This window comes from Euphorbia lathyris, chromosome 2 (genome assembly GCF_963576675.1).
Source record: "Euphorbia lathyris chromosome 2, ddEupLath1.1, whole genome shotgun sequence".
Classification (NCBI taxonomy): Eukaryota; Viridiplantae; Streptophyta; class Magnoliopsida; order Malpighiales; family Euphorbiaceae; genus Euphorbia; species Euphorbia lathyris.
This window is the reverse complement of record NC_088911.1, coordinates 6,826,661-6,845,906: the sequence shown is the minus strand read 5'-3', so window position 1 is coordinate 6,845,906 and position 19,246 is coordinate 6,826,661.

Below are 19,246 nucleotides of genomic sequence, written 5' to 3'. Positions count from 1 at the left end.
TATTTACAAACAACAGAAATACTTAGTCTCTTATACATTGTTTTTGCAATTGCTCAAGTCATAACTATTGTTACCAGGATCCGCCTTTCGGTTTTCGGATCCCGGCGATTTTTCTCCTCTCCTTTTACTATCCCGGAATTTTTAAATGAGTGCCTTTTCGGGTTTTCACCCATTGGGATTTCCCTTATTGTTGCATAGGTCGCCCTTTGCGGGTTTTCAACCCATCGGGAATTTTTCTTTATTTTTTTTTTTTTTTTTACGAAAAGTATTTCTTAAGCCTATCCAGGTTGGTAGGTTCGGAGAATTCCATGCCGTCCATTGTGGTTAACTTCACCGCTCCTTTGCTTAGTATCTTCTTTACGATGAATGGTCCTTCCCAGTTAGGCCTGAACTTCCCCCTTGGGTCGGTGTGCGTCACACGGATCTGTTTCAACACCAAATCTCCTTCTTTGATAGGGCTGGTCTTGACTTTTTTATTGAAAGCCCGAGCCATCCTTTTTTGATATAACTGTACATGGTAAAGCGCTTCCATCCTTTTTTCGTCAACTAGAGCCAACTGCTCACATCGCTTCTTCGCCCATTCCGCCTCGGGAATTTCTGCCTCCACTGCGATTCTCAACGATCGCTTTTCGATCTCAATCGGTAGGACTGCTTCTGTTCCGTATACCAAGGAGAATGGCGTTGCCCCAGTCGAGGTTCTGATTGTCGTGCGATAAGCCCACAACGCGAGTGGGAGGTGCTCATGCCAGTTTCGATGTGATTCCACCGTCTTTACGAGAATCCTTTTAAGGTTCTTATTAGCTGCTTCTACTGCCCCATTAGCCTGTGGACGGTATGGAGAAGACCTGTGATGTTCAATGCCATATTCTCGGAAAAGATTCCTTACTTCCCCCTGAAACTGGACTCCGTTATCCGTGATCATGTGATGAGGCACTCCGAACCTGGTGATCAAGTGTTTTTCAAGGAACTTTCTCATCTGCTTGGATCCCAGTTTGCTAAACGACTCTGCTTCTACCCATTTGGTGAAATAATCGATGGCGACTGCAATAAACTTATGTCCATTTGAAGCATTAGGCCTTACTTCGCCGATGATGTCAATGCCCCAGGCAGCGAATGGCCAAATAGGTGCTAGCACATGTAGTTCCATGGCCGGAAGATGACTGCAATCGCCGTGGATTTGACAATCATGACATTTTTTTGCATACTCGTTACAATCTCTTTCCATGGTGAGCCAATAGAAGCCTTATCTGATAATTTTCTTAGCTAGTACTGCTCCTCCCATATGGGCTCCACAAATTCCCGAATGTACTGATTCCATTGCCTCGCGGGCTTCTCCCGCATCCAAGCATCTGAGTTGTAATCCATCAACGTGCCTTTTGTAAAGCAAGTCGTTGTGGATGACGAACTGATGAGCTAGCCTTCTAATCACAGCTTGATCCCTAGGTTCTGACTCTGCCGGATATGTCCCATCTTTCATGAAGTTCACGATATCGAAATACCATGGTTTTTCATCTGTCCCTAACAGCATTACGTCCTCGTAACATGGTTTGTGAGATCTTCTCAATACCAACGGCTTCGAAGCAAGGTTCCGGGGGTTGTCCCAAACTGACACCAAAGTAGCCAAGGCATCCGCCGCCTGGTTCTGTGCTCGAGGAATATGATAGAAACGACATTCCTTGAATCTTTGTGCCAACCCTTCTAGCTGATCTAGATATGGACGTAGTCTCTCTTCTCTTACCTCCCAGTTTCCTTGTGCATGTTCAATGATTAACTTTGAGTCCCCCCAGATTTCGACATATGACGCTCCCAGTGCCGCTAATGACTCTAAGCCATAAATGCACGCTTCATACTCAGCCATATTATTGGTGAGAGGGAAGGATAACTTCTTGGCCATCGGGATCCTTTCTCCTTCCGGTGAGGTAAGTAGTACTCCTACTCCGGCTCCATTCGAATTAACTGCTCCGTCGAAGAACATTTTCCACGGTATAACTTCGATTGCGTTCAAGTGCTCATCGGGGAAATCATAACTTATCTCTTCTTCCTCTGCATTCAGGGGCTGGTTGGCCAGAAATTCTGCCACGGCCCTCCCTTTGATAACCTTCTTCGTCACATATTCAATGTCAAACTCGGATAAAAGTAACAACCATCTGGCTAACTTCCCCGTCAAGGATGGAGTTCGGTATAGATACTTCACGGGGTCCATCCGAGAAATAATGATCACTTTATACGATTGGAAATAGTGTCGCAGTTTCTTTGTCAACCATACTACTGCCACACATGTCTTTTCGATCATGTTGTACTTGAGCTCGTACTCCAGGAACTTCTTACTCAAATAATACACCGCGTGCTCCACACCGGTGTCTCCCTCTTGAGCCAACATTGCCCCAATAGATCGCTCCTCAATCGCTACATAGAGGAGAAGCGGCTTTCCTAGTTTAGGCGGTCTCAGCACTGGCGGATTAGACAAATAGCTCCGGACGCTCTCCAAAGCTTGCTGACACTTATCATTCCAAACAGCGGGTTGGTCTTTCCTTAGCAACTTAAAGATTGGCTCGCAGATTGCGGTGAGTCTTGCTATGAACCGACTGATATACTGAACCTGCCCCAGAAACCCTCTCACTTCCTTCTCATTTCTCGGCGCCGGCATCTCCTGTATAGCCCTCACTTTATCAGGATCCACCTCGATTCCCTTATTTCCGATTACGTAGCCTAAGATTTTCCCTGACGAAATGCCGAAAAAGCACTTCTTCGGGTTTAACCTTAGCTTGAATTCTGTAATTCGGGCCAAAAACTTCTCGAGCGCGGTAAAATGCCCTTCTCTTGTCTCTGATTTGGCCATCATATCATCCACGTAGACTTCTACCTCCTTGTGTATCATATCATGGAACAGTGCTGTGGCCATTCTCTGGTAAGTTGCCCCAGCGTTTTTCAAACCAAACGGCATTACCCTGTAACAGTATGTCCCCCACTCAGTTGTGAACGAGGTTTTCGCTTTGTGCTTTTCGGCCATCTGAACTTGCATGTAGCCCATGAAACCGTCCACATTCGTGTGTAATACACTTGACGCTGCGCTGTCGATCAATACGTCGATATGAGGTAATGCGAACTCATCCTTGGGGCATGCCTTGTTAAGATCTCTGTAATCAACGCACATTCTCACTTTGCCGTCCTTCTTTGCGATGGGCACCACATTTGCGACCCAAGGGGGATAGTCGATTACTTCGATGAATCCTGCTTCTAACTGTTTCTTCACCTCCTCTCTGATCTTATCTGCCCATTCTGGTCTCATACGTCGGAGCTTCTGCTTTACGGGCTTTGCTTCGGGGTAAGTTGGAATGCGGTGAGTTACGATAGATTGATCAATTCCAGGCATGTCTTCGTATGTCCATGATTGAAAGTTGACATTTCTATTGCATTGATTTCAAATGTAGGCATGTTATATGAATGAGAATGCATGGAATGATCATGATCAACATCAAGCAAGTAAGCAAAATCAGAATTCATTTCATTGATAGCATGGGTGATTACATCATCTGATTCAAACAACGCAGTAATACAATTTTCATCATCAGGGTCTTCGGATTTCTCATGAATTTTGGAGGTACTAGGCTCATCTCCCGCTCCTGCAGTCGCTTCGATGGTGACGACATGCTCCTCGACATTTAAATCCAGCATCATGATCTCCTCGACAAAGCAGCTCGCCTTTCCACTGCCCCAGTCGGCCACATCATTGAAGATCTCAAACCCTGGCATAATCTTTCCTTCAGCGCTAACAGCCATTTCCGACTCATCGTCAGACTCATCCCAGATGTTGATCGGAACCCTCTGATTGATACTTTCCTCGTCGGAGGAACTTCCCCAAATGTCCACGACCATCAGATCCATTATGTGAGGGACATTTGGATTTATGTAGGAAGGGTCCGACGATCCATACCGAGCCTAGCCTATCAGTTCTTCATAGTCCTTAAGGAACACTCCCTTCATTCTTCTAGCCATGAGTGGAATAGCACCCTTCCGGATGCACGTGAGTTGCTCCTGATCACTCAAGGTGACTCGACCCGAGGCATACTTGAACCTCCATCTTCTAGCATAATCCATGAATGCTTCCTCAGGAAACTGCTTGATTCTTTCTAAATCTTCCAACGACCCTGTCCACGGAATGTACCTCTCATACCTCTGTACAAAGGCCTCCATGAGGGATCCCCAGTCCCCTTTTGTCTTTGCCGAGAGCATTCGGTGCCACGTCAAAGCTTCTCCTATGAGTGTCTTTGGAAAATGCTGGACTAACTCACTTCGGTAGAGTCCCGCGTCAAACATGTAGGCACGGAAACGGTTTATGTGATCAATGGGGTTCTCATCTCCCTTATACTTAGACATGGCTGTTACTGCTTCAGGTGTCTCCTCTTCGGGTAATGCAGGCATTTCCTCTGGACATTCCCGTGCGGCGTATTTCTTGATGAATCTCTTAGTCATTTTTGCCCAATCTGCTTTAACGTGCATTGGAAGAGACATGTACCACACTAGTGAATCTCCTACCAATGAGTTGCAAAACAAGCTCGTGATCTCCTCCTCTTTGAAACCTAGAGGACCCATAGCCGACAGATAAAAATGAAAGTGCTCCATGGGGTCCTTCCCTTCATTATACTTGTTGACAGTTGGAAACGGTCGTTTGATAGGCCCAATTTGCATCGCGCTGTATTCCCCTGCCCGTATTTCGTCTCTTCGATACTTCATCAAAAACAAGCTTGACATCAGTGACCAATCATGCTTAGTCGCGTCAGGTAGCGATTGAAACCACTTCAAAGGTTCGCCCACCAGCGAAAGATGGAACCATGGAGCGACTTCTTCCACTTTGTATGGCTCTCCAAACATAGCACACACGTATCCATACAAATGAGCTTCGGAGTCTTCTACCCCACTAAACAATTCCAACACAGGCATGATCCTCCGAGATGATACTTCCTCGGTTTCCTCAGTTTTTGTTCTATCGTCCACCACCTCTTCCGTTGGCTCTTCCTCCAAAACAGACACGTATAAACCATTCCCCACATTCCTTTTCTCATCGGAGTCCAACAACTCCTCTTCATTTTCCTCGAAGGATTCCATCACTATATTTTCTTTCAGGCCGACTCCGATCATGCTCACCCTATGATTAGGCAATGGATTACGCCTAGTGGAAGGGTTTGCTGACGAAGGATCAGCTATCTTTTTCTCCTCGATTAAATCCTGGATTTCGTGTTTCAGCCTCTCACAATTCTCAATTGTATGCCCATAATTGCTGTGGAACTCGCAATATCCCCTAGCTTGTATCTGCGGAGGAGGCGGTGTCTTGTTATAATGAGTAAGAGCTTTCAGCAGTCCCCTTTTCTGCAGACGCTCGAAAACTTTAGCATAGGTCTGATCGAACTTGGCGAACTGCCTCTTTTCAATAGCATTAAGATCAACCACTTTCACTGCTGCGGATTCCATACTCGCGCTAGGCCCTCCGGCACTATATCCAGACTTCGTCCACTTGGTATAAGCTTTCTTCGGCTCCCCATCACCTTCGACAGTCAAGGCACAACTATACATCTGATTGAAATCCATAAACGGCATATACCGCAACTCATTCTTGATATACGGCAACGTGTTGCCAACCACCATTCGGATCTGATCCTGCTCGAGCGGCTTTTGTTTCATCACTGTGGCCTTAGCCCTCCATCTTTTCACAAAATCGGAAAAGGATTCCCCAGCCTACTGCTTAGTGCTCTCTAACTCCTTCAAAGTGACCTCCAGCATGGTGTTAAAGCTATACTGAGCGATGAATGACTTCGCTAATTCTTTCCAATCCCTCTTTGTCACCATTGGTAACGCATGAAACCATGTGAGGGCAGCCCCCTCTAGGTAGGTGTTAAACAGCCCCAGGACTTGATCCTCAGTCAGGATCGTGTGCTTCATCACAGCAACATACTGATTCATATGAGCGGTGGGATCTCCGGTTCCATCGAACTTTTTCATGTCGGGGAGACGAAATTTCAGAGGCAAAGCTGTTGCCGACAAACAATTCTTCAAGTTATAGAAGTCCTGATTTCCGGAACTTCCTCCGCGCAAGTCCTGCACTTCCTGTGTGATGTGTTGCTTCCACTCCTCTTCCTTAGCTTTCTCTTTCTCTAACTGTTTTCGGATATAATCCTGATAATCCTCCTCGTTCCCAAAGCGAGGGCCATCGTTCACCTCATTCTCAGCACGCTTACTACCACTCTTGTTGTCCTTCAGTGCTAACTCAGCTAGCTGGGCCAAGATCGCGGCCAGCTGATCATTGATATTGTTCACAGAATTCTCCAATTCAGCCACTTTCTCGTCGGTCACAGACATACTGACGGAAGACTGAGTATACCCAGACGAAGATGATTCAGAAGCCACAACTACTGATTCCGAACTGTCTACTCGTAGCTGATCAAACTGTCTGACAAGCCGATTACTCTCGCGAAACCACAACCGCTTAATGATGACGTCTGCGCGAACGGTATCCATTAGTATGTATGCATGATTTTTATATGCATGATTCGTGGTGTGTGCGTTTATTTATTTATGATTATAAGATAAGAAGAACAAACGTTAGTTCTATTTACATGTATCACAACATCTCTCTTCCACCCTTATTCCTCCACACACTCGTCGGTCCAGGTCTCTTTTCTAGGATTTTGGTTTTTGGCTCACATTGCGGTCCAAGGGACGCGTGATGCCGTCGATTATTGCGGGAAATTAAATCATTCATCAGACAACACAGTTCGTTTTGACGTATCCATGTTTGGTGACTAAGAAATTGACCAAGTTGGATTGTCCTTTCAGAATAACTCGTCTTTTGTCCTTTTGCGAGACGCATTAATTCGGGTTTTGACTCCCTTTGAGCGCATCTCAGTTTTTAGACGTGGTTCGAGTTATTCTTCTAGTTCAATCGTTCGTTATTGTCGATGACTCGTTCCCTTTTGTTCGCGTGGGTTCATGTCTCGATTTTGGATTACAACGGGATCTTTTGGATCTATCGAGAGACGTAACCACATGTTTATTTAGTGATGGAATCACTTTTGGATTTTATTTTAGGGAACGGACTCATCGCGTAACGCGTTTGTTCTTAGCGTCGAGGATCCGTTTGCTCATTTTAGCTACGTGAAAAAGACGGCGAGTCTTATTTTGAGCGCACGGTAACCTTTCAGCTAGCAACAGTTCGTTGTTCTTCCCAATCCACGGGATATATCATCTTAGTGTGGTTATAGAAAATCAACGTTTCGTTGAATCGCATGCTTATTCAAAGCGAGGACATCACCGTTCTCTTTTCTTTAGGCACGATTTAAGCAAACACGTACATCGGGCCATATTTCTTGCAGTTTTGGTAACGGTCGAAATGATCGAGTCGTTAGTCAAAACCCGCAGTCTCGTCCATATGGCGCAATTATATGGTTTGGCTTAATTCGGCTTCGAGATTTTAAACGGGGTATACACTCGTCCGAGGCACGTATTCAACGACATTGGTTTATTTTCTTTAACTACTCTCGGTATTGATATATATCGTAGATTCGGAATGATTTTGGTCGTTTAGTTCATTTTTCTCTTCTTTATTTTCTTAGTCATCTGTACGGACACATCCATTTCTCTTAAGAACGACACGAGGCATAACGTAAAAGCTCGTCTTTCATTCGGAAGGGACGGGCTACTTGTGCGAAACTTTTCGCGTTATGACAGGGTCGTTCAGGACAGAAATGTTCTTCGTTTTCGTTTCGTCTTGATCTCGTTTTATCCCAATTTATTTAAAGAATGTGAATAACGGCTATTGTTAATATAGTCTTTTGTATCGAAATGTAATTATCCTTAACACCGAACCGATTCATACTAATACGTGCTTACGTCATAACGCATTTCCTGAACACGTGCCTTCGTCGGGACACCGAAAGGGACAAGGCGGGTCGCACATGTTCATTCATATGAGATGACTAAGTCGTCTTTAGTTCAAATCGTTTCGATATTTTAGGGTAATTAGTATGTCGATTCATGAGTATATATTAACGCATCGTCTCATTTTCTTTACATAATTTAGGATTAGACACGTATCATGGCGGTTTGAAAACACGAACTGATTCATTTATCAGATCAAAAATAGTAACGGGTAATCCTATGGAAACTTCTAAGGCTACTATATGCTGACACGGCTGACCGCGGGACCTCACAGGACCGCACAGATTCGCCCCTAACGAATGGATGGAGACCCTCTGGCGCCTTACTGTAAGGGGGAACTTACGCTAGCCTCTTTCAAGCGACGAATGGACTCTCGCTAGAGGTTTCGCGGAAATTACCCAAAGGGTTTGCAATAATGCACATGAATGCATACGAAAAGAAGTAAAACGATCCGTCCCCGTTAAGGGCTTAATACACGCCTTTCGGAATCAAATTTCTCGCTTCCCCAGCAGAGTTGCCACTTGTTAGACGAGGTGCCGCGGCCTAATCTCCCGGGCGGACCGGGGGGTGGACAACCTCATGGCGACGTAAGCGGTGATTGGCGCCGAAAGCAACCAATCGTGGAATCAAGCTGCTCGGCAGGACCGGAGCTCGGAGATATGGAAGAGTCGCCACCCACGAATGGGAAAATAAACACCGATCCCTTGCGGGAGACCGGTGTGGGTTCGGGAAACTTAGGTACGAGACGAGAAGGCTAGCTCCTTTCCGGAGAAAGGCTACTAGGCACCCCGACATCGCCCGGTTATGAACCACCGGCCTCCTACTCAGCATGTTAGGCGATAACGGACTAATCGTATACTTCTTTAAGTTTAAAATTCATTTGAAACCCTTTTCTTTCTCTTTTTAGAAACCGTTTTGAGCATATATTATTGAAAAGCCACATCAGTAAAGAATCACCCATTTATGTTTATACATACACAGAGAGGGGGAAGAAAGAAGTGATTTATTTACACCCGTATTAAATGTGATGTTGTGTGTTCATTCTACATTAACTTATTTTCCCCAAAACGAGTTCATTTACATGGTTCGCACCTTAATCGCCGTTGGAACGATTTAGGTGCGTTTTAAAACCCCGTTTGATGAAATTTACCCGAATCGCCGTTGGAACGACTCGAGTATTTGAAAACGTTTGAGATAAAAACCTTTTAATGAGAAAATATGGTTTAAACATACAAGTCAATTTTATTTTGTACAAATTCTTTGAGAAAATGATTCAAAACTCTATTATTCACAAAGAAAACGATTTTAATTACAATGATCATTTAATCCACCTTTGGAGCGGATTAAGGTTTTAAAACGTGGTGTTTTGAGAAACGATTTGGAATATTAACAAGAATGACTCTATTTATTTACATTAGAAATCTAAAAACTCATTAGTTTAAATAATTCAATTGAAAACTCTCTTTTTGTGATTTATTTTCCCCACTTATTTAATGGACTCTTTACTAATTATAATTACCATAACAAAAACCCATTTAAACCACCATCCATACTCAAACAAAGTCCACTTGAAACATGGACCCATGATTAAGCCCAAAAGGATAAAGAAAGCAATTCTAACATATATATATATATTTAAATCAAAAATAGAATATGAAAATAAAAGTTAATACAAAAGGAACTATATGTATATAAAAATAATAGGTACAATATATCTATACTTTGAAAATGTAAAAATAGTAAGTAAATCCTATAACTAAGAAAATAACATTTACCCAAAAATAATTTCATTCAATAATCAAGATAACCCAAATATCCCAAAACTATATATATGTATACATAACTAGTATAGTTTTAAATATAAAAAATGACACATACTAATATTTATCCATTATTTCTCAAAATATCAAGTAACTAATATTCAAAACATAGCCTAAATCAATAAAAAGGAAGTACATATATATATACTTATACTCATATTGTAAAATAGAATAAAAATGATATACAAATATTCTAAAATAAATGTATATGCTAAAGTTCTAAAATAATTTAAAAAAACATATATTACGTAATTATACATATATATACTAAGGATCAAAAGCTTAAAAGTTAAGAAAAAGGGACTGAAATGGCATTTTTTACATTTTCACCGACGGAAAATCCGTTGGTAAACAGCATTTAGTGACAGAATTGGTAAATTACAGCAGCACTCCTAAATGTTTCCAGATTTATTCAACAGCTTTAAATTAAATCTAATTCAATCGTTTTGGATTTCCGAACTACCAAAAATGGACCAAAGTCGAAAACGGAAGTTCCTAAAACGACGTTTTTATTTTAAAACATTATCTGGAAATTTCTTTTAAATTAAAATGTTATAATTACAACGTTTTTGATACCCGAACTACCTTTTTATCGGATCACGGTTCGTATTGGGATATCAAAACGAGGTTTTTTATTTTAAAACAAAACCGAATTTTATTCAACATGAAACGAAAATTAAATAAATACGCTAATTAAATAAAATGTGACAAAATAAATAAATGACTAAATGAATAAAAACTATAGTATATAAAAAAACTAAATAGGAGAAGAGAATAAATTAAATAAAATAAAGAGTCTAGTCCTCGGATAATACCTTGAATTCGGTATCTGACAGTCGAAGCCGATTGATTCCACGAACCGCGAGCTTCCGTTTTTTTTATGAAAAATTTAGTAAAAATTGAACTTAGGGAATTTGGTGATTTTCAATTTTTAGGAAAAAAAATGTTTTCTCCTAAAAAAATCAACTTCTTCTCTCTAGAAAAAATATTCTAGTGTGAGAAGCTCTCCCCTCCTCCCCCCCTTTTTCTTTTTTTTTCTCATGGGGATCCGTGACTTTTATAGGCAAACGGGTCCCCGGACCAATGGGCGACGCCCAAAAGAAATTGGGCGTCGCCCATTGGGGTTGGGCGGCCGCCCAACCTAGTGTTGGGCTACCGCCCAACCTTGTTGGGCGGCCGCCCAACATTTGTTGGGCGATCGCCCAACAATCGTTGGGCGAGCGCCCAACAATCGTTGGGCGAGCGCCCAATGCTAGGTTGGGCACCCGCCCGACGACCCTCGGGGCGTGCCTCGAGCCATCGGGCGTGCGCACCCCGCGGCCACCGGGCGCACGTCCCGTGCCGCCGGACGCTCACACGTCGCGACCGCCGAACGCGCGCTTCGCGCTACCGGGCACGTGCGCTCAGCGGCCCACGAGAGCGCGCCCCGTGCCACCGGACCTGGGCATTTCACGGACGTCGAGAGCGTGCCACTTGCGGTGCGTCCGACGGACGCCGAGCGCACGTCCCGCACCGTCGAGAGGGAGTTCGACCATTGTCGTCCGCGTGCCGGATGCCGCTAAGCACCCGCGCCGTGCCGCTAATTTTCCTTCGCTTATTATTCTTTATATATTTTTCAAAACTTCCGGAATCAATCGCTTCAACCGTCTTGTTTTCAGGTTTTCGTCACAGGTCCTCCGACTCGGTGTCTACAGTTCCGTTTTTACATCATTTTACATTTTAGTTTTTCTTTTAAGTTGTTAATTAGCATCATTGATATTTTTAGCGTGCTTAGAGGTAATAAAGCATCCATTTCAAAAAAAAAGTGTAAAAAACGAAATGATAAAAGACATAAATGAAAAGAAAAATAAAAATGAAGAAAAACAATAAAAGTCCGTCTACATGTCCCAAAAAATTAAAAAAGAATAAAAGAGCTGCGAGATATAAAAAAAAGCAATCGAGACAAAGAAGCTCGGTGTAGCCTTTTCCACCCGATCCGTTGTCCACTCGCTCAGTTTTGTCCCCATCAAATACGAGACAACAACATGTGCAGCACCGATGGCATCCAAGCTCGAAGACGTCGGGGGGGCAGGTTCCGTCATGTACTATATATCCATATCATCAAATGGATTCTCAACTCCGAGCTCAACATGTTCAAGACGGATATTAGCCAAGCATGATTCCTGAGAAAAAGAAGTGACAATTCAATTTATTTCCACCAAGCGGCAGCTCAAAGAAGTTTATTAACAACGGAAGTGAAGTCGCGAATTCATAGACGAAGTTAAAACAATTTCAGCAAGCAATGAATCTATACGGATACAAATCGGATTCAACTTCAACATTTTTTCAGGAATAAGCTCAAATAAGTGGAAACTCAAGATCAATTTTAATGCAATTTAAATGAAATGGCAGCAGCTATTTTGTTTAAATGAGCAGGAAAAACTGATTGCAAATTGAGGCTAGTTATGAAGGAAAATAAAGGCAGACACGAGCATATTCAGCATAAACAAACATGGCGTGATTGATGAAAAATTTCAGCAGCAGCGAAGCATATCAATCAAAGCCGAAGCAAGCAAAAAATCGAGATTGCAATATCAGAAAATGCAGCAGCAGCAGATGGGCATGTCTTGTTATTCAAAAAAAAATTCAACGAGTCATCCAACGATTCCATCACACAACGTCAATTTTCATACAAAATTTATCTCGGTGATTTTTATTTTCTTTCCGAGCCAAGAACCAGCAGAAATCATGTGTGAAAATGACGAGGAAGTTGCAAAGAACACAATTTCAGCTTCAACAAAATCGGTACTGACGGGTAAAAAAAAAATTAATAAAAGACTTATTTTATGTGCAAAATTCATTTTCAAATCCTTTACACATAAAATAGGGGGGCAATTGTTGGGGGCTAATTTAATTTTTATATTTTTAGCATAGGTTATAAGTTTACTCTATAGTTTTTTTTATTTAATTAAATTCATTTTGCAACAAAATAAAAATGCAATAAAAAAAATAGAAAATAATATCAAAAGATGATTATAAAAAAGAAAAGAAAAAGAAATAATAAAAATCAGGGGCAAATTTGCACCATTTTTTCAGTAACCCGTCTAGCAACTTCGATGACGAAAACAGACCCCAAAACGGCAAGATATCAGACCGTTATTATTTTTTTAGAAAGTTCGGGATGTTAGCTTTCCGGAATGTCAAAAACGGAGCAAAACGGAGCTAAAACGAAGCCGGTAGAATTTTTCAAAGGGAAGTAGTGCTGAAAAACGGGTTCGAACATGTCCAACACATTACAGGAACGTTTTTTACGGCATTATCTCCATTCTTCCAACTCCCAACTCAGCCATTTTCTTTCTTCAACTAATGGGAAGATAATGGGATCATGGGTGAGAAGTTTAAGAGCCACTAACATGAGATTTGTTACTCAAAATCCTATAAATTGAGCTCAAATCCTTCATTCCAAACCCCACTCAAAAATCAATCAAACATAGACAACTCAATTTTTCTCTCAAATTCTCTGCCAAAATCGGCCTTTTTATCAATCCTTAGATTCATAGAAATCGTTCTTTAGCATCTAATTAGTCTAAATAAGATCTCAATTCCCAGAATTAGCTCTTTAATCTTCAGTTCCTCAGAAAAGCTTCCAATTTTCAGAAACTTCAAATCCGAAATTCTCTTAGTTTAATCAACCAATTTTCAAATCGTTTCTTGCAATCTCTTAGTTAAGTCAGTAAAATCATAACCCAATCCTCGGTTCAAGCTTTCTTAGTCTAAATCAAATTTCACCATTGTTATGTTCTTCAAAGCTTCAAGCATTTTCCGTGAAACCAAGATCACCGAAACCCATTTTCGAGTCATTCTTAGTTTACACACCTATTCCAAATCATGTTTAGAAACTTTTTATTGATCTCAATCAATTAAAAAGACCCGGAAACAAGCTTTTGAGTTTTTCATCATTGAAAAATTCATCAAACAACTTTTCTGGTGAGCCGTTTTCCAAATTTTATTTAGAGTTCGTTAGCTGATCATTTTAACTCAAATTAATTTTAATCTCTTTATTGACATCAATTCTTAATTTTTATTTCGTAAAAAACGACCCCTTATAGCCTTCTTAATCGTCCATAAAGTACCCTCCACGAAACAGAATCAAGCTTTTGGTTTTTCAACCATCAAACAATTATTCTGTCACCTCATTTTCAATAATTTATTCCGACTCGTTTACTCGACCTTTTTCTGAAATTCCAGTTCTAAACCCTTCATTCGCACACTAACTTTAAATACTAGCCTTCGTTTCGCTATAATCCAACCTTTACAACTCCCGAAATTGAACCAGAAAGTTCCACGAAATCACTGTTTTTGTTCCACTAAGTGCTGCTGATTTATTAGCTTGGTGGTAAATTTCTATTTAAGTCCCTGAACTCCCTGAACTGCTCCAAATTCACCCAAAATTACCCGGACAATGCAACAGCCCCGAGCCGATTTTCCAGAGTTCCAATCCTCAATTTCACGCATCCCAACGACATCAAAGAGATCGGTTTAATTTTATTTCATCCCGTACATATTTGTTTTTATGACTTATTTACATTTTTCGCTTTAAAGTTATTATTTCATTTTAAGTTATAATTTTCATGCTTTATTATTATTTGTAATACAAAAAACATTGAAAAATATTTACAAAATAAATAAAAATATAAAAGAAAAATTAAAAAAATTATATCTTTGTGTTGTTTTATTGCCTTTATTTTTGGTACTTATCCTAAAAAATTGTTTTTCCGACCGACCTGTCAAGTAACGTCGGGGCCCAAGACCGTTGTTTTTATTTTCAGTCCTTGTAACGGTCGTCAATCGCTTTTCGTTTAGAATTCAAGTAATTTAGGCGCATTTTATTTATTTACTGTATTCAATTACCATTTTATCCTTTGAGAATTAGCTTCTCTGGCACGCCCGCATTATTTTTACCATTTTTAATCCCCACAAACGCGTATCAAGGTTGAAAATTGGGATATTTCGAAAATATCGCCAACAGGTGCATGTGATCAAGACTGGTCATGTAATGGATATTACAAACAACATAGATATGAATTTTTGTTACGATTAGCTCTTGTATTTTTGTTACTAATGACGAAATACAGAAAAAACATAAAACCGAAAAAGTACGAAAAAGTGAAAAACAAAAACAAAAACGAGAAAAAAATCGGGAAACGGAAAAATGTGAAAATAACACAAAAACGAGAAGAAAGTGAAAAAGCACAAAAAACGGTAAAACGAGAAAAAACACGAAAAATGAAAAAACATAAAAGAGTTGGAAAATTACAACAAGTCGAACATTCAGGATGCGATTTTGCGAGCGCCGCTCTTGAGCCTGGCCGCCTTGGCTGCCGGCGTTGCCCTCATCGATTTTGCGAGCGGTTTTGCGATGGGTTCTTCATTACCTCAGGAAGACTTCATTGGGATTGGAGTTCTCTTCAATCCAAAACTAAGATTTGCTGATTTGGCTCAGCCGCCTCCCCCAACTTCATCATCGTATTTGGCGATTCTAAAATCGAAGCTCCCTGAAGTGGTTCCGTCAAAGGCTAAGGTTAGTAACCTCGGTGGCATCCGTTCTATTAAGATATCTCAGGAAGCCTATAATAGGCGAATTGAATTATGTAGATTTTCGCTAATCGGTAGATTGGTTTTATCCAAGGGGGAGTCGCCCTGCAAAGTTAATGAGTTGAAGCAAAAACTCTCTGTAGTATGGGGTATTACGACCCCGTGGCGATTGATTTCAATCGGCAAAGGCTATTTTCATGTGTTTTTGACATCCCAAGCTGCTAAGGACCTGGTATTAAGCAAGGGAACTATTGCAATAAGGCCGGGATTGTTCCGTCTTCAGGCTTGGATTCCGAATTTTGATCCATACGCTGAGAAGGCAACAACAGCGCAGGTTTGGGTTCGTTTGTACTCGCTCCCTTGGGAGTACTGGGATACTCAGATATTGTCTGACATTGCTCAAGGAATTGGGCATCTGATGAGGTTTGATAACGCAACTCTTGAAGGTGATTTTGGTCACTTTGCTTGTATGTTAATTGATGTTGACTTGGCTATGGAGCTTCCGGTTCAATTGGGAATTGAGAGGGATGGGAAACAGTTGTGGATTGATGTTCAGTATGAGAAACTACCAAGTTTTTGTAGGGTCTGTTCGTGTATTGGGCATATGGCGTATGATTGTAAGAGGAATAAGAAACCAATGGTTCCTAAGGATCAGGTATCTAAGAGGAGAGAGGATCATGAGAAGGCTGCACAGGTTATGAAGCAAGCTCCTGAGGTTCCCGGTGCTGTCCCGATTAATACAACTGCAGTGGATGACACCAATGCGGAGGAGGTTCAGGGATCTGATCAGGCTGGTATAATGGAGGGTTTGCAAGTGGAGGAAGTTCAGAGACCTGCTCCTGAGGTTTCGCGGCCTGACTCTCCAGGGAATGCAAATATTATTTCGCCTATCAGTGCGTCTTCTTCCCCAGGTCGAAGCAGTCAGCAGCATGATGTGCTTTCGTGGGCTGACCAAGCAGAGCTTGAGGAGAGCTCTTGGCAAACTGTAATTCGACAATAGAGAAAGAGTAAATCGACGAATGAAACATCAGGGATTCAGGCAACTCGATCTAAGCGAGTCAGTAAGCCCCCAGCTCATTTTAAATGAGCGTGCTCTTCTGGAACTGTAGGGGTATCCATAATCTAGATACTCAGAGATATCTGTACAGCTTGTGTCAGAAACATAAGCCGGATTTTTTGTGCATTGCAGAGCCGATGGTGGATCGTAGTATCATATTAAGTTCCTTTTGGAGGAGCCTTGGAATGACTTTTGTTGCGGCTAATTCGAGGGTTCGTGAAACCTTATGGGTTTTCAAATCATCTAATATATCCTCTTCGGTTATTGTTACTCATGATCAGTTTGTTCTGATCCAAAGCACTCTTCGGAACACCAGTCAGTTTCTCTGCTTCGTTTATGCTAGTGTGTGGGCTAATAGAAGGGTACAGTTGTATGAAGAAATCGCTTCTCTTCGACGTAGTTTTCAGGGTCACTGGATCGCTATTGGGGATTTCAACGCCATCACAGGTGCTCATGAGAAAACTGGTAGACCTCCTGCTTCGAGGCCTTGTCGTGAGTTTCGAACTTTCATTGAAAAGGATCTTTGGGTTAATGTTGAGGTCACAGGTCCTGTTTTCACTTGGTGTAATGGTCGTCATGGGCTACCAGGGTCTGCAGTAGGCTTGATAGGGTAATGGTTTCAGAATCTCTAGGGGAGAGCTGGAATTGTCATAGCACGATCCTCTCAAGGATGCATTCTGATCATCATCCGGTTCTTTTCTCATTGGCTCAGATTTCTCCCAAGGCTTCGCGCTTTCGTTTTCAGAAGATGTGGACTCTGCATTCTGGGTTTCAATCTGTAATTCGTGATTTCTGGTCGGGTCCTCATCCCAATTTGAGTCTGATGCACCTGGTTAGTTACAAGTTGAAAGGTCTAAGATATGTTCTTCGAGAATGGAACCACTCAGTTTTTGGCAATTTGGATCGTAATATTGATGAGAGTGAACATGCTCTGCATCAAATCCAAATTGAAATGGCTTCTGGTTACACTGATGATCTGCGTGATAGGGAAATTCAAGCACAGGCTTCGCTTGAGCATCATTTAATCCAAAAGGAAGTTTATCTCAAGGAGAAAAGCCGAATCCGCTGGCTAGAGGTGGGGGATAGAAATAGTTCCTTTTTTCATCGCGCTGCTACTGCCAGGAAGACTATAAGGGGAATTTCTAGCATGGAAATTAATGGGAGTTTAACTTCGGATCCGGAAGAAATTGCTTCACATGTTACTGCGTATTTTGAGTCCATCTTTTCTAATCCTTTGGGCCCAATGGATCTCTCTGGCATTTCTGACCTTGTTTCGTCCATTGTAACTGATGAAGATAATGATGCGCTTTTGCGCAGACCGGGGGCTGATGAAGTCTTCCGTACTGTCATGGGAATGGATTCATCTAGTGCTCCTGGACCGGATGGATTTACTGGTCAGTTTTTTCAATCTTGTTGGGAAACTGTGGGCTCTGATATTTGTAACATGGTCTGGTGGTTCTTTGACAATGGTTTGATTACAACTGGGCTTAACTCTAGTATTATGACATTGATTCCAAAGGTTGAGGGGGCTCTTCGGATTGATCAATATAGACCCATCGTAATGAGTCATTTTTGCTACAAGCTAATCTCCAAGATTATTGCAGATAGGCTTGCTCCGATTGCCAGTCGTATTGTTATGCCGAATCAATTCGGATTTGTGAAGGGTCGAAATATTCATCACTGTATTGCTCTTGCTTCTGAGGGGGTTAACTGTATTAATAAAAGGTGCTTTGGAGGGAATATGGCTCTAAAAATCGATATTAGGAAAGCTTTTGATACGCTTGATTGGAATTTCCTGCTTCAGGTTCTTGAATCTTTTGGTTTCTCTCTAAAATTTAGGGATTACCTGTTGAATATGTTCTCTTCGGCTCGGCTATCTATCCTAACAACTCATGGCATTAATGGCTACTTCTCTTGCTCCAGGGGAGTTAGACAGGGGGATCCACTTTCTCCTATCTTGTTTAGTATTGCGGAAGATTACTTAAGCAGGCTCCTCTCTCAAGCGGTTTCTAATGGAACGCTCTCTCCTATGGGTTACTCTCGAGCTAGTGATTTTTCGTCGCATCTCCTCTATGCGGATGATGTGATTGTTTTTTGTAGAGCTTCCATCTCGAATGCGGAAACTATAAAAGCAATCTTCACTCAGTACGGTACTGTCTCGGGGCAGTTTGTCAACTGGGATAAGTCCGAATCTTACTTTGGGGACTCGGTTTCGGCTGTTAGAAGATCCCACCTAACTCGCATCACTGGTGTTCGTTTTGGTAGCATTCCTTTTAATTATCTGGGAGTTCCTCTCTTCAAAGGGTCGCCTAGAAAGAATTTTCTTATTGCTGCTGGTGACAGAATCTCAGAAAAATTTGCTAAGTGGAAGGGTGAGTCCTTGTCTATGGCGGGTGTAGACACCGAGTCGGAGGACCTGTGACGAAAACCTGAAAACAAGACGGTTGAAGCGATTGATTCCGGAAGTTTTGAAAAACAAAAAAATATATAAAGAATGATAAGTACATAATAAGGAAGAAAGAGTTATGGCGGGTCGCTGTTGCCAATGGGGTGGCTCGCGAATGCTTAGCAGCATGGTGCGAGCGCTTAGCCGCATCCGACGCGCGGTCGATGACAGTCGGACGCCCGCTCGACGGCGCGGGGCGCGCGCTCGATGTCCGTCGGATGCACGCATCCAATCACAAGTGGCGCGCGCTCGACGTCCAAGCGATGCACGGGCCCGGTGGCGCGGAGCGCGCTCTCGTCGGCCACGGGGCGTGTGCGCCCGGCAGCGCGGAACGCGCATTCGACGGCCGCGACGCGTGGGCGCCCGACGGCACGGAACGCACGCTCGACGGCCGCAGGGCGTGTGCGCCCGACGGCG